This window comes from Pyrgilauda ruficollis, unplaced genomic scaffold, assembly GCF_017590135.1.
Source record: "Pyrgilauda ruficollis isolate IOZ18807 unplaced genomic scaffold, ASM1759013v1 scaffold146, whole genome shotgun sequence".
NCBI classification, from domain to species: domain Eukaryota; kingdom Metazoa; phylum Chordata; class Aves; order Passeriformes; family Passeridae; genus Pyrgilauda; species Pyrgilauda ruficollis.
In genome coordinates this window covers 382,538-397,170 of record NW_024513210.1, presented here as the reverse complement: position 1 = coordinate 397,170, position 14,633 = coordinate 382,538, and positions in this window count along the sequence as shown.

Below are 14,633 nucleotides of genomic sequence, written 5' to 3'. Positions count from 1 at the left end.
GTGCAATCCTTAACACACTGTTCTTAGTAAGGGACTTAATGACAAATCAAGGCTGACTTTATCTGGAGTGATATTAACATGCCCAAGAAGATCCCCTCGTTCTAAGGCCTTGCTGGCTACAATGGCTCACGTTGTCATTGAACCTAGCTGTACCTAACTTATGAGGGGAAATAAACTGCTCTCTATCTCAGTGGCATAATTATTCTCCTACAATTATCCTTACATTTGTTTCTATATGAAATAAAAACTACCTCAATCAGTAGTAAGTACAAACTTTCAAAGCTGTTTTTAGTCTGGGAAAAATTTTTGGAACTTTGAAGCGACATGCACACCAAAACCAGATCATGTAACTATCAAAATAACCATTCACTGTGAAACTGGCTGATAAGAGATTTTTATAACAGATCTGAGACAATGTGACTCACATGAAAAACTACAAGAGGAATTTGTTTACCCTTCTCAAAAGCTGCCCATTTGTGACCTACACTTCAACAGAATCAGATAAAAAGCCTAAAATTATCCTATGCAGAACAGAAGAGTCACATTTTCTGTGCTTGTTTGTCCCATGATGGGGTGGAAAGAAGTGTTGTCAGAAAAACTCATCGTGCTTTATCATGCTTGCAGATACCAACACTCCTTGTCCAAAAGAAGGAAAACTGTCAGTCTTTTACAGAGGTCATGAGCCAGAGTAATGCTAAAGTAGTCACATTTGTTGAATATACATAGAGGCAGAGTCCTTGTCCCAGGTGGAGCAAGTCAGGACACCTGGGCTGCTTCAGCTGTGAACAGAATACAACTGTAAAGCTTTAAAGAAGAGGAAGTATCCTATCTTGCTTCCAGGTTTTCCTAGATGTGTTTCACCATGCCCTTTGGCAATCCCAGAGGCACTGGGGAACCGCTGCAGCCCACCTGGGTTTAAAGAGCCAGCCTGACCCTGTGGGGTCAGTGTTTTTGTCCCTCCAGCTCCTCTGGGGAACAGGGAAAGGACAGCAAACCAAGGAACCATGCAGACACTGCATCTGTCCAGGATTGCTAGTCTCAGGTTAGTGCTGGCATGTTGGCTCTGTCCCTGTGTCAGTGAGATCCCCTGGGAAGCATTCTGCCCCAGCTCTCGGGGGTGAGTGGGGGAGAGGGAGAGCACACCTGAGGGAAAACGAGAGGAGGTCCTGATCTTGGATTGGATCTGAGACCCAGCAGTGCTAGAGTCTGGGTTAGTCTTCAGTGTAGCCTCATTCCAGCTCCCTTGGCCTTCTTTTCACCAGGATGAGCAGTCCTGTTTGGTCAGTGCCTGTGGGAGGGCAGCAAACAGAAGCTTTCTCAAGGGACAGGTATAAAGAAATCAGCCCCACTGTTCCTTACAACAGGAGAAGATCTGGAAACGGGATGAGATGGCACAGCTGGTGGGTTGATCCAGATGTAGCTCTCCCTTTTGCTGTGCTGCCTTTCACCTTTTTGTCAGTGAGGTGAAGCTGGCAGGCTGTGTGGAGGTTGGAGATCAAGCCAGGTCAGCTGAGACTGGAAGCCGGGGAGATATCAGTCTCCAGAGCAGAGCAGGAGGTGTTGCCCTGAGGGAAGTGCTTAGAAAATGGGAGAGTAGTTGCATGTGAGGGAGTTAGGAAGGCAGAAGAAGAAAATGTCATCGGGCAAGTGGTGAGGGCAAAGATTTCAAATGTTAATAGAGCTCCTCCATGAGGATTACCTGAGTGCATAATAGAGAGATGCTGCAGGCAGAGGGGGCCCCAAGGGAAAGAGGCTTGTGGGAATCTGTTGTAAGGGAGGAATGACAGGAAGTGGTATCTGGAGTGAGTAGATGCAGACTTGTCTGTGTTGGATTGCTGTGTTCAGTCTCTAGCCAAATTTTCAGGTTGTGACAACTTGTGTTTGCAGGATTTGTGCATTGGGTGGGATAGGTGACATCTCCTCTTCTTGTTGAAAGGGAGTTTAATTTATTGTTCCCTTAAACTGCTGTTGGTCTGTCTTAATTTCACATTGGTGGAAGCTGGCAGATTCCCATTGCTGGGTCACAAAGTGGGGCAGCTCTGGTAGTACTTGAATGCCTTTCATTGCTTCCAGATGTGGCAGCATCCTTCCGTCTGGGGACGAGGCAGAGTGAAGTCAGGGCTATTGCAAGATCCTCCCTACACGGATCAAATCCACATCTGCTCCATGTGTCCTACCCCCACTGCTTAACATGCCCCCCACATCTGGTGCACATGTGCACTTGCTCCTAGTCTGATTGTGCCTTCCTGTTTGAAGGTTGACAGAAAGGGGTACAGAGGCAACAGAAGAGGAAGATAAGCTTTTTCATTATGTAAAGCATAGGGAATAAGTTATCTACCTTACATAATTGAAATGAGCCTTGTATTCCCCATCAGAGATTCTGCATGTAGAGTTACCCCACTGAGGTATCTCAGTGGTTTCATTGGTTTGGGGAAGTTGAAATACAACTGCCCAGCAGCTGAGCCTGTGATGGGAGGGAAAACAGAGTGGAACTGGAAAAGTTGATACCTGTTGGGGATAGTGGGCACCGGTTATTGCCTGAGAGCCACTTGAGTTTGTCATCTGCAGCTCTCTGGATCTTTGTAGCCTTTTTGTAAGAAAACAGAAGACCCAAAATTACCTCCTTGCTGTCTTTTGAGCATCTTGAAAACTGATGATTGGAAAGGGCTGGGCAGGTTTAATGTCCACACCTGCTGCCTGGCAGGAAGAGACAGTTGATCTCCACAGAGCACGCTGAACTGGTGTAAACCTGCTTCACCACAGCAGTTTACATCAGGTCCAAATATTAGGTGATTAGGGAGCCAAAATTAGAGAATTAAAAGGTTGTACGGTATTCAAGCATGTCATGTTGTGTCTTTGTGACTGGCAGGCCTTTTACTGCCCTTCAAGCCACTGAGGTTTGGTTTAGCCTTTTGAAAATCCCAGGAGGGAGAACAGGCCATAGGGCTGCAAGAGTAGATTTCTTCAGGGTTAGCTTGGTCCTCTCTTAGTTGTCAGGAGCAGGCAGTCTGTCTGTTTACGAATAATGTCACAGTACTCAGCAGCTCTTATTCCTCTCAGTAAAAAGTAAGAATATGCTTAGGCTCACGTAAGCTGTCTCAACAATACTTCCATGCTGTGTGCAGCAATTTCCCAAAGCTACATCCTAACTTCTTTTGGTGTATAACACCAGCCAGTGAGTGGCTTTGTTTTTCTTCCGAGTTTAGGAAGAGTGTCCTGCTGCAACATCAGTTTCTCAGTCATCTAACCACAAAAATTTGACACGTGACTCTGAAGGTCATTTTCTTGTTTCTGGTCTGGGCTAGATGGACAGAATCTGACATGTGTATGTTCCCCCGATAGCATCAGCTATGCACATTCCCAGCAGGCAAGTGAGGGTTTATGATCCATAACTATACTTTCTTGCATCCCAGAAAATTGTTTGTTGGTGCCAGAGGCTTCAACTAAGTAAAGGAGCATGAAATCAAGAATGAAAACAAACAACACTGAACATACAGCACTTGTGGCTCTGTTTAGCAGAGCTGGCAGCTGCCTGTGTCGTGGTCTCTGCTTTTAGTCCAGAGGGAGACTGTGGATGGCCTAGCTGGTGATGCACTGGTCTGGGTCTCTGGATACTGGGTTTTGATTTGTGGCTCCATCACAAATCTTCTCTTGGGCCAAACAATGTAGTCACTACATGTCGGGTTTCCATACCAGCAAAACACAATTAATATTTCTTTTTTTGCCTGATATATGTAGACCTTGAGACAAGTCTTCAGGATATAGCTCTTCCTTCTTGTCTTTTTATACATACAGTGCTTTCTACAGTGTCATCCTGATTTAAGTTGGACCCTTTAGGAGGACTAATTAATCCTATTAATAATGCATCTCTAGCTGGCTCCAAGCTCTGAAGATCATGCCATCAGTATTTTCATTTGTTGGTTTCTGCAATGTCCTAAGCTCTGTGGGGTGAACTCTGGAAGAATCAGAGGAGTGGCTGCCATGGGAAAATAATTCCAGATCTTTCACTGAGCCTGGCACAGAATGGGATGGAATTTGGGGAGCTTGGGTCTGTTGTATGAACATCAGATAATGGCAACAGTGGTCAGACATTTATTTTACTACTACATTTCACTTGGCAGTTTAAGGTGTTCCCAGAAATCTTGCATCAATGCTTGATCAGGAATCAGTTGCAGATAAATATGTTATTCAGAGAGTTTTGAGCTTCACTGCATTTTTAGGTCAGTTCAGGATTTAGGGTCTCATGTGACTAGCACATTGTCTTCTCTGTCTGATCCAGTGATTCTTCTGAAAGGCTAAAGAATGTGTTATCTGATAAGTCTTTGGACCTGTTAAAGGTGGTTTGGCTCAGGGTCCCAAATTCCCAGGGAAACCTGAACTCTTGGCATAGGGTAGCTGAATGTGCCCTGTGCCTTTGTGGCAGGAAGAGCTGCACAGTCTGCACTTAACATCAGGGATAGTGCAGGAGACTTCTGAACCAAGAGACCCTTTGAAGACCTGAACATTACTGACTTGCTGACGTCATGGTCTTTCACCCAACAAGAAAATCCTTCTGTGGGCAGTGGAGGATTCCTGCACACATTCTGTCCCTGTCACCCAGTGCTGCACTAATTGCTTCACTGGACACAAAAATGCTGCAAGAACATACTTCCCTTATACTGTCATGCAACTTTCTGAGAATTAGAAGAATATCTATCACCTACTAGAGATGTGTTTCTATATCAGCCATTTTTTTCTATTTTTCCTTTTCCTAATTTTTATTACATGCTTGTACTTTCTTTCACAAATATATTTATTTCGCCCAGCTAATTATTTCTCACATTGTCTTAACCTGCACCTTCGTTTTCTCTTTCTTTTTCTGTCCATTTTGTGTAAGACAGATAGTTCCTTCCTCTTTTTTTTTGCTTCAATTCTTCTTAATCTCTTTTTCTGTTTTATTGTCTCAGTCACCGTGATGCCACAAGGTCTAGAAAAACAGATGAGTTACAGTTGCAGAAAAGAAGTGTAACAGTGGCTGGAGTGCCAGGACAGTGGCTGGAGTGCCAGGACACTGGCTGGAGCTAAGAATTTGGTGTAACTCCACCACTGCTTGTTCTTTGGACAGTGCTTGTTAGTTAAGGCAGACTTTAATACAGTGGCTTATGGATCTGAAAGGGGAGAGAAGCAGCTTTTAGGCAACTACACCTAAAACAACATGTTCCAAAAAAACTACACTCAGTGACTCGCATGTGCTGGAGGCAAATTTTTGTCATTGCTTTATTTCTGAAAATACTGTTTGCATCCCTACTAGAGATCAGACATTACATGAAACGCAGGGGTGATTAGTGTGTTTTCATTTTAAAAAGCCTCCATAGGAAGCCTGTCTCACCACTGGAAGCAGCTGGAATGGTGGAGACCCTAAGACGTTAGTGATTGCAAATTCTGGGCCAGGCAGTGGGACACATCCCCATACAAAGGATAATTAAGGATGCATTGGGTATGAGGTAGCCTGATTCCTACCTTACCTGGCATAGGTACAGAAAGCAGGTTATCTTGGCTCCTGGTCTTTTTCACCATGAACATGTTCAAATTCATTCGGCAGAGCACATGTATATTCTAAGGACTACAACAGGTGGTTTTGAGATGTAATCAGGCATTCAGAGCAGCATGGGTTTGTCCTTCCATAGCAACTTGTGGATCCAGGAACACCTTGTCTAGGAATGTAGAAAATGGTTCCCTTCATGGAGAAGCTGAACACTGGTCTCTTGTTCTGGGGTACTGCACCAACCATAGAGCTACCCTGTCAGTGGAGAAAAAGCAGCTACTAAAGAATCTGCTCTTTTTTTAGAAGTAAGAGAGGGGTGAGTGCAGGTTCAGGAAAGCAGAGGCTGCAGGCTGCCCCTCTGAAGGAAGGCACCTCTCAGCAGTTCTGACTTCTGCAGTGTAACCTGGAGAGTGCTGGGATTTACTATTTTCTTCTGTGTCATTTTGTATTATGGCTCCTCAGGGTATTTTTTTTCTCCTTCTGGGCTCTTGGTTTCCATTTAAGGGACTGAGAAAGTCCCAATGCTGCAGTGCTCAGCATTGTGGCATCTCAGACTGGGATCTGCTTTTTATTTCTCTTTGTGTCAGTTCTACATCTGATAAGGGCTCTTTACTCCTTTCAGTGGGGTGCTGTGAAAAATCAAGACTGTCAGATGCCCAGATCTTTCAGTGCTCCAGGAGTGGTGTAATGAGTATATGCATTGTGGATGGGAGAGGGTGTACAATTAGTGACATATTTTGAAGCACTTAACATACTGTTCTGTGATCCCCTGAAGGCTGAGAATCTGGCAAGATACTGCCCTATCCCATATCAGGTTCCAAATGGCTGTACCAGAAGGAGAAGTAACACAGCAGTCCTTCTTTTGGGGGACTTTAACTCAAAGGCAGAGTCTCTGGTATCACACCTAAATTTCAATGCTTAGCCTCTCTCAGCCAGGTCCCCTTTGTTTTTTGGCATGTTTTATTTCTACCCCCTAAATTCTCCCGCTGTATTTCTGAATGGAGGGTATGTGGATGTCTCAACAGGAGATGCCTGCTCCTTGCTCTTCCTTCTGAAAAATCTAATTCTGTTTTGTCTGTCTCTTCACACTGCCGTTGCCAGGGAGGTTGGGTTTTCCAGGGCGGATGTCTGTCAGACTGACTGCTGTGAGGTGTTCCCTTCTTTAGAAATTCAGCTGCTTGGGGATCTGAGATATGCACATACAAATGTGTGAATAGGTGGGTCAGAATGAGGATTACTAGGAGGGACTCTGTGGTATAGTGTGGGAAGGCCTCCAGGAGCCTCACTGCAGCCCAGAGGAACACACAGCAGCATGGGGGACCAAGGGGCCTCTGCAGAGCAGCTGAGTACAAGGAAAACGACACTTAACATCCTCTAGCTGCATAAAGTACAGTCACTCACCATATCAATCCTCTTCAATCCTCGTGTGTTTGAAGTTTTCACATGTGGTACTGGTTGTGTCTGCCAAAAAGTCTGCTTTACATGGCCTCCCTCCATCCCTCCAGCCTGGCACTGTCCCAGCTGATAGCAGGGCTGCTGCACTCCCCTAAGTGCTGAGGACGTGAGAGGCTGCATGAGGATGCAGCCCAGCTCCCTCGGGGCACCTGCTGCCTCCCAAAAGGCTGATGGCGCTAATCAAGGACAGAGAAGGGCAGCTCCCCACCCCCACTTGTGCCTTTAACCCTGTGGGAGCCATGATGTCGTTTCACCTTGGGATGCAGGTGAGGGATCAGAGGCTGGAGGAGGAATAGGGATGCACACGCAATGAAAAATGATGGGGGCAATGATGAGAGGGAGTGTGACTGGGGAAAGGAGGAGCCACTATGTGAAGGGAAAAGTAGAAAAACATCTTGAGGGAGAGTGTATAGAAAGATGAGCACTGCTTGGAAACAGACACAGCAGTAGGGAAAAGGACAGAAAAGGACAGATGGAGAATCCACAAAGAGATGGAAGCAGACTCGACAAAAGAGACAGAAGGAAAAAAGAAGACAGTCAGCCTAGAGAATGAAGGCACAAATGCAGGAGGTGCCAAGAGCTAGCTAAAGGAGGGTTATGTGACATACTGAGACCAAGAAACTTGGACAGCAGGTACAAACACCTGGGCCTGCCTGGGGCAGAGTTCTGTAGAAGGGAAACTACTGATGTTTAAAATTGGTGCTTAGTGGGGAGAAGACCACTGGCTGAAGATAGAAAGTTCAAAGGCTGTGTGGGTTCCTCACTCTTTCCATGTGGGTGGTTTCCCCCATATGTTCCCTGATTACCATTCTTGTACCTCTGTCAGTTGCCAGAGATATTGGATTGGCTACTGTGGAGTTCCTGCCTTGTGGCTCCTTGCCATCCTAGACCTGCCATCTCATTTCTTTAGTTCAATTTAGTTCAATAGTTCAATTTAGTTCAATGGCCAGTTCTACTTATCTGTGTCATCAACAGAGGAATCTACGCTCTTCCTCATGCATCTAGTCTCTGCTTTCCCAGGTGCATTTCCCCATACTCACATTGTTTGTAGAGCGATAATGCACTTGGCAGGAGAGCTAATTCAGCAGTATAATGTCTTTCAAACAAAGTGCACCCTGTTCCCACCTGGTCAATTAAACCGGAACAAATCTGTGCAGAAGCACTGACCTGAGGCCAAGCACTTTGCCTCCTGGAAAGATGTGTGATGACTTCCCCTGTGAACACCACCTCAGCCCTACCTGGAGCTGTGGGATGGGCAGCTCATCCCTGCTGTCCTGGCCCCTGCTGGTCTGCTCAGGCAGACTGCAGTGGGGGCAGAACCAGCTGTGATGGTGTTTTCCATGCAGCACATCCCTGTACAGCCTGCCTGCATGAAGCCCCTGCTGGAACAAGTGGTATCCATGCTTTCTCAGGGATGCTGTTGCTCTCACAGAGCAAAAGCCATGGAGTGGTGCTGAGCCTGTTTCCCACAAGCTGTCTTGTCTCTGGGAAACTTGAATCCAAAGCTCCTCCGTACTGGAGATGTTTGTCAAAGGTTATTCTTGGTCCCTGACCTCTGAGCAGGTGGCCTGTACCTTGCTGAGAAACAGGGCCACCGTGAGAGCTGTTTCAGGGCAAACAAAAGTGTTATGGGAAGAGGACTTGCTGCAGTTACGTGGATTGGAAGGAGGAGGCCATGCAGCCAGCTCTGTGACCTCTCCAGCTTCCAGAGCTATCTCTGGAGAAGCCTGGGCCAGAGCAGCCACAGCTCCGGTGTGAGTCCCCCAGGAACCTCTGCAGGGAGCTGCCACTGGAGAGTACAAAGGAGCTCTCCTTCCACTTCACTGTAAAGCTGTGCAGAGCAGCACTTGTGACCTATCCTTTGCAAATGGTCATGTAAAATATTAAAAGTATTGCCCTTCACATCTGGTTGGAAAGGTACAGATTTCTTTTGAGGATTTGTTAAATAGCATTAACTTTCTTAATGCTTTCAGCAAAATCTTATCTTTACTGTTCAAGCTCTCCCTTTTTCCGGGTTTGAGACCTTATCACTGTAAGGAGTGATATTTTTTACAAAACAAAATACAAAGGAAAAAAACCCCTTCTTCATTGCCTACAGAACTTCCCCTGTAGGATTTTGCTTTTATTTTTATGAATATAAAAGCTGGAGTTTGGGTAAACTTTGCTCAGTAGAAATAAACAATAAAAATACAGGCTTTCAAAGAGGAAACAGGTGGTTACCAATACACAGAGATGCATATATAAAACCAAATATATATATATATATATATATATATATATATATATATGAATGCAAGGAGAGATATGCAAACAGAAACAAAAATACAGCTATATATTATGTGTACACTCATGATCATATGTGTATCTACATACCTCTGTATGTACAAAATAGCATGTATGCAAATATCTTCAGGTATTTAAATGTAAGCTCAGAAATAAAAGCATGTGCATAAATATGGACATAAAGCAATATGTACAAACTTTAATATATACAAATATGATTTTATTAATTATATGAATTCATGCACTGGTAATCGCAGGCATACTAATGCTAATGTTTGTACAAGTATGCAACATCACACGTGTCTGTTTATGTATCAGAATATCAAGTTACTCAGATATGAACATTTTATATAGAAATGCAACTGTAATGCAGCAGGCCCCAGAGAATCCTCCACCTGCCCACCAAAACACACCTGGGCAGCTGTGCACAGCATCCTTGCACAGCTAGGCTGGCTGAATGCAACCACTCTGGTTTTCAAAGAGGTGAGGAGGGCCACGGGCAAGCAGGTACATGCGTGTGTGGGAGTGCAAGTGAGCCATGAAAGGGTGAAGGAATGATCCTGGGGGAGGACAAAGGGCGTGTGGAAGACCCAGAGGGAGCAATACAAGAGCCAGATGGGTTTACATGAGCAGGGCAGCATCACTGGAGGGTGAGAAAGGAGGCTGGGGAAGAGACAACAGAGCATGAATCAGGAAACGTTGTATTCCCCTGGAAAGGAAGAAGTATGACGGGACAGTTTAGGGGCGATACCCACCCTGATCTGCTGGCACCTGCTTCTGAGGGGGAGTGGGGCAGAACTGATGGGATGGGATGCGATGGGATGGGATGGGATGGGATGCGATGCGATGCGATGCGATGCGATGCGATGCGATGCGATGCGATGGGATGGGATGGGATGGGATGGGATGGGATGATGGGGCTGCATGCAGGAATCCCTTCTGCCCCCTTCCTGGTGGTTGACCCTGATGGCAATAGAGAGCAGGACTGGCTGCATAAGGCAGCTCTTCCTGAAGACCGGTTTAATCTCGTCTTTCCTCATCTGCTCTGCCTGGATCCCAGCACAGGAGCAGTGTGCCGGGGTTTGGGACACTCTTCCTGTCGTCCCCTTTTTTGAGCTGCACGGGCTGCTCCATGTGCTCCTGGTGACTGAGCGGCAAACAAGGGGTGCAGTGGTTGTGGGGAGAGGGGAGCACTGCCCCGGGGCAGCTCAGGGCATCTCCTGCTGGGAGAGCAATGATAAACCCGGCTGCTCTAGTCTGGCTTAACCTTTGTTAGCCCGAAGAGGGATAGGGTGAGGCTCAGGTCCCGCTGAGTGTTTACAGCTAACTTTAGATTACAATAGTGAGGGCAGTAGAGAAGGGTTAGCCAGGGGCTTTGTTCTTTTCCTGGGAATCCTGCTGCTGTAATTACTTGTGATCTCAGCCATTTTCACAGTCTCTGTTCCCCTCCGCCCCGGGCTACAATCCTTCACTATGTTGCTGGAAAATGCGGCGTGATTCGGGTCAGCTACCTGGGAGCAGAGAGCATGGCTTGCCGAGAAACGCCTCCAGAAGCGGCGCTTGCGGCCCGGCCGCTCTGCTGGGCCCGCCGTGTGTGCGCTCTCCTGTCCGCGCTGCTGCGGCCGGACCCCGTGTCCCTGGGTGTGTGGGCCGTGTGTGGCTCTAGTGGGTGGCTTCAGCTCTGCCACCCGGTGCGTGTGTGTGTGTGTGTGTGTGTGTGTGCTGGCCCTGCCCGCAGGTTTCTCTTACGAATGCTGGGGTGTGAGAAACACGCCGGAAAGGGGACGTGAGATAAGGCAAAAAAAAAAAAAAACAGGCTTATGGCTTAGATGCAGGCCGGGAGTCTTTTTCCAGTCAGAACAAAAGAAGAGGACAAGGCCTGAAGCGTTATAGGAAATGGGACTAGGAAACCTTAGAGGACTTCCAGGGGGTTGTCACGTCTTTCACATACACCAGCGTAGATTTTCAAGGGGATGCTGGTTTCCTCTCTAGCATGTGGGTTTCTGCAAAACTATTCATTCTTTTAATAAGGTTAGTTCCTCTTTGTGAATCATTGTTAAAGCATTAAATATTGGTTTCCGTTGATTTTTTTTTTTTTTTTTTTTTTTTTTTTTTTTTTTTTTTTTTACAACAGATACTTCCCCTTTTGAAACTAACGGTGAAAGTATTAAAACTTTTAACTTTGGTTTACTTCAGATTAACCAGCCAGTTTATTGACCACAGTTTTCAGACAGTAGCTTCAGCCTACACTGCGCCGTGGTTGAGGGCAGAATTTAAAGGTGCCTTGGGTTTACTGCTGCGATCTCTCCAGTGCTATGTCGGTACTTTTTTAGCTGGGTAATTTTTGCAGCTTCCTCCTCTACCTCTCTGTCTGTTCATCTTTTCTGACTATTCACAAGTTATCCTTTTTCCTCTGATATTTTGCTGCTGGTTTTTTTTCCTTCCTTTTCTATTCTTCTGCCTTGTCCTTCTAATCTGCTTTAGTATTTTCTTTCTTCACCTCATTATGCCCTTTTGTTTTTGGCTTCTGTCTCTCCATTGGTTCTTTTCTCACTCGCTTAACCTCCTGTTGTTTACAGGCCAACCTACATCCCACCCATCATCTTGTTTCTCTCTTTTATCTTTCCTTCTTTTCTTCCCCCCCTCCTCCTAACCTCCTCTCAACAATAAAAGTTACTCATGGCTTGAGGGGGAAGCATCTGGCCCATGCTGGCTCTCATTCTCTCTCCTTTGTTCTGAATGCTCTTTTGTTATAAACACAACAAACAGTAAAGCACAAAATCAGCTCTCAAGGCAAACACTGCATAATAATCCTCCTTGTCCCTGCTCCTCTTATCTCTGAAGAATTTGTTCTCCAGGCAAAATAAGAAGAAACACGAGACAGGATTTGCCAAATCTGGAGGCAAAAGAGACTGGAAAGAGCTTCATTATATGGGGGCAGCACCACTGAACTGCAGCTTGGGCAGATTCTATAAAGTAGGTGAAATACAGCTTGCCAGGTGTTTGGACAGCAGTGTGATGATCCTGTAGTTAATCAATCCCCGTTGATCAGTCTGTGCTCTCATTAGGTTGTAGAGGCATGGACAGGACCAAAAAAAGTTAGATTTTTTTTTTCTTTTAGCACCTAATTTTTGGCACCTTCTCCTAATTTATGCCTTGAGCCAAGGCCTTGTGTATATGGGATGTGTTTGCCAGAGAACTGTACCTGCTGGACCTCCACTGACGTTCTCAAAAAGCCACAGCAGGGTGCTTCTGTGGGGTCACATGCCAGCTCCAGTCCCTGAGATAAATTAAAATAAGAACAGGCTTGCTCATTGTTGGAGCTCTTGCTTAATGTTAGATAGGGATTCTCTGATTAAACCAGCCTTTCTCAGAAAATGTAAGCTCCCTGGAAGTGAAATGCTAGTTGGCATGCACTAGTTTAGACATGCAAGCGTTCTCAAAGCTAAAAAGAAAAAAGCTTGTTAAGCAAAAGACAAGCCTTTCCCAATCCCCACAGCTCTGTGGTTAGGATACCGGTGTTTAATGTGGGGCAGCCAGCATCAACTTCTGCTTGGGACCGGTTCTGCCTGGCCCTTCCCCTAGCAGCCTTAGGTCTGGCTGCCCACATGCCATGGGCCTCCATCCTCGCACAGTGACTGCACTTTGCATAACACACGAGTATTTTACTCACGAAAAGACGGGATGGTAGTTTTGGTGCAGTGTCAGACAGCTCTGCTAGGGAGGTGTTAAGGTACTTTCCCCAGCAGCCGATCTTCAGAGGAATTAGCCGTGATGTGGGAGGTAGGTGTGTGTCCTGGGACAGAAACAAAACTGGTGTTTAGGAGGAACAGGCTGTGATGCAAACTTCAAATCTAAATATGTGAGCATCAGCACACAGGGGCAAAACTCACCGAAATGGGTATTTTCCTGCACATTCCTTAGGGAAATTGGGGTTTCAGTGATGCATTTTGAGCTTGAGAAAGAAACAGTCTTTCTAATTGCTGTTTACTTTTCCAGCTCTCTTAAATAAAAACGTGCTACCCATGATGTTCTGCATTATGTGTTAGAGATTTAATTTTCAGCTAAACTTTTATTGCTTCTAAATTGGACCGGTAGCTATGTATGTATTTAATCTAATCTTGCAGTTTGGATTGCTCAGCATTTGCAACAGACTTATGTGTGTTAAGAATAAACAACGAGTGAGGACACTTCAGAAGAGTGCAGTCCAAAGATTGTCTCTCTGAAATGTGAATATGCTAAAGCCTCCACAAATATGGCAACTTCTCACACTAACAAGTAAATTAATATTTCCAGAGCTAATGCCAGAGTTTGGGACAGCTGGGTGATCGGATTCAACGTGGAGCTTGCTATGCTTGCAAACAAATGGAAAATAAGCTAGGAAAAAGAAAAATGTACTCAAACAAAGTGTTGGGGAATTAGGCTGGATAGAGGTGAGGCTGGACACAGCTCCTGCTCCCAGTAGCAAGAAGGACGCTGTATTCCCTGGAGGCACGTGTATAAACCCACTCGGTGCAGTTACACAAACAGCACCAGTGACCTCACAGGAGGAGCAGGAGGGAGCTGCAGCAGTGGGGAATACACATATAAATATGATAAGGTGGTTCCTTCCGAGGAGCTGGGCTCAGGCAGTCTGACCACAGCCACCAGTCTTTCTGATGCTGGCACAAGGCTGCAGCCCCGCTCCTGTCGCTGGTACACACACAGAGGTGCGTGCACGGATGGCCAGGACAATCCTGGTGCCCCCGGGAGCCAACCTGGCACGGCCTCACTCTTAGAGACAAGCAGACACCAGTGGTACTCACCCCGCAGAGAGCACCTCACAGCTAAAAACAGGATTTAATAACGAGATGGGGCAAACTGTGCTAACCAAGTGCAGGACACGGCTGGACACTTTTGCTGGTCGGCCAAGAATTTTCATGCAAGTGTCCCTTCTTCCCCCATATCTGTCCCTTTCCCCTCTTTGTTTCCTCCCCTAAACATCCCATAGTAAGTCTCATACAATCCCAAAATGCTCTTTCCGTGCATCTTGTAAGGTGTCCGTGCCCCCGTACAGAGCATCTCCTCTTTCACAGTTTGAAAGGTGCTCCAGCTTTGCCTTTGTGCTGAATTTCACACCTGGGCTGATGGCTCTCCTGCGCTGCTGGCCCAGGCAGGGTGTCCTTAATCCGGGATGTCACCTGGCATTATGTCCCTGTTTTCCTCCGGGTGTATGAAAATGTAACCTTTGATGTGCTAATGGCTCTTGTGAGGGGCCGGGGGGTAACTGGGGCCCGCCCTCCTTCTGCCATTGTCCCTCCGTGCTCCCCTGTGGGTGTGAAGAGGGGCTTTTGTCACACAACCGAAGAAGGAGGACTGTGCAGGCATCCCG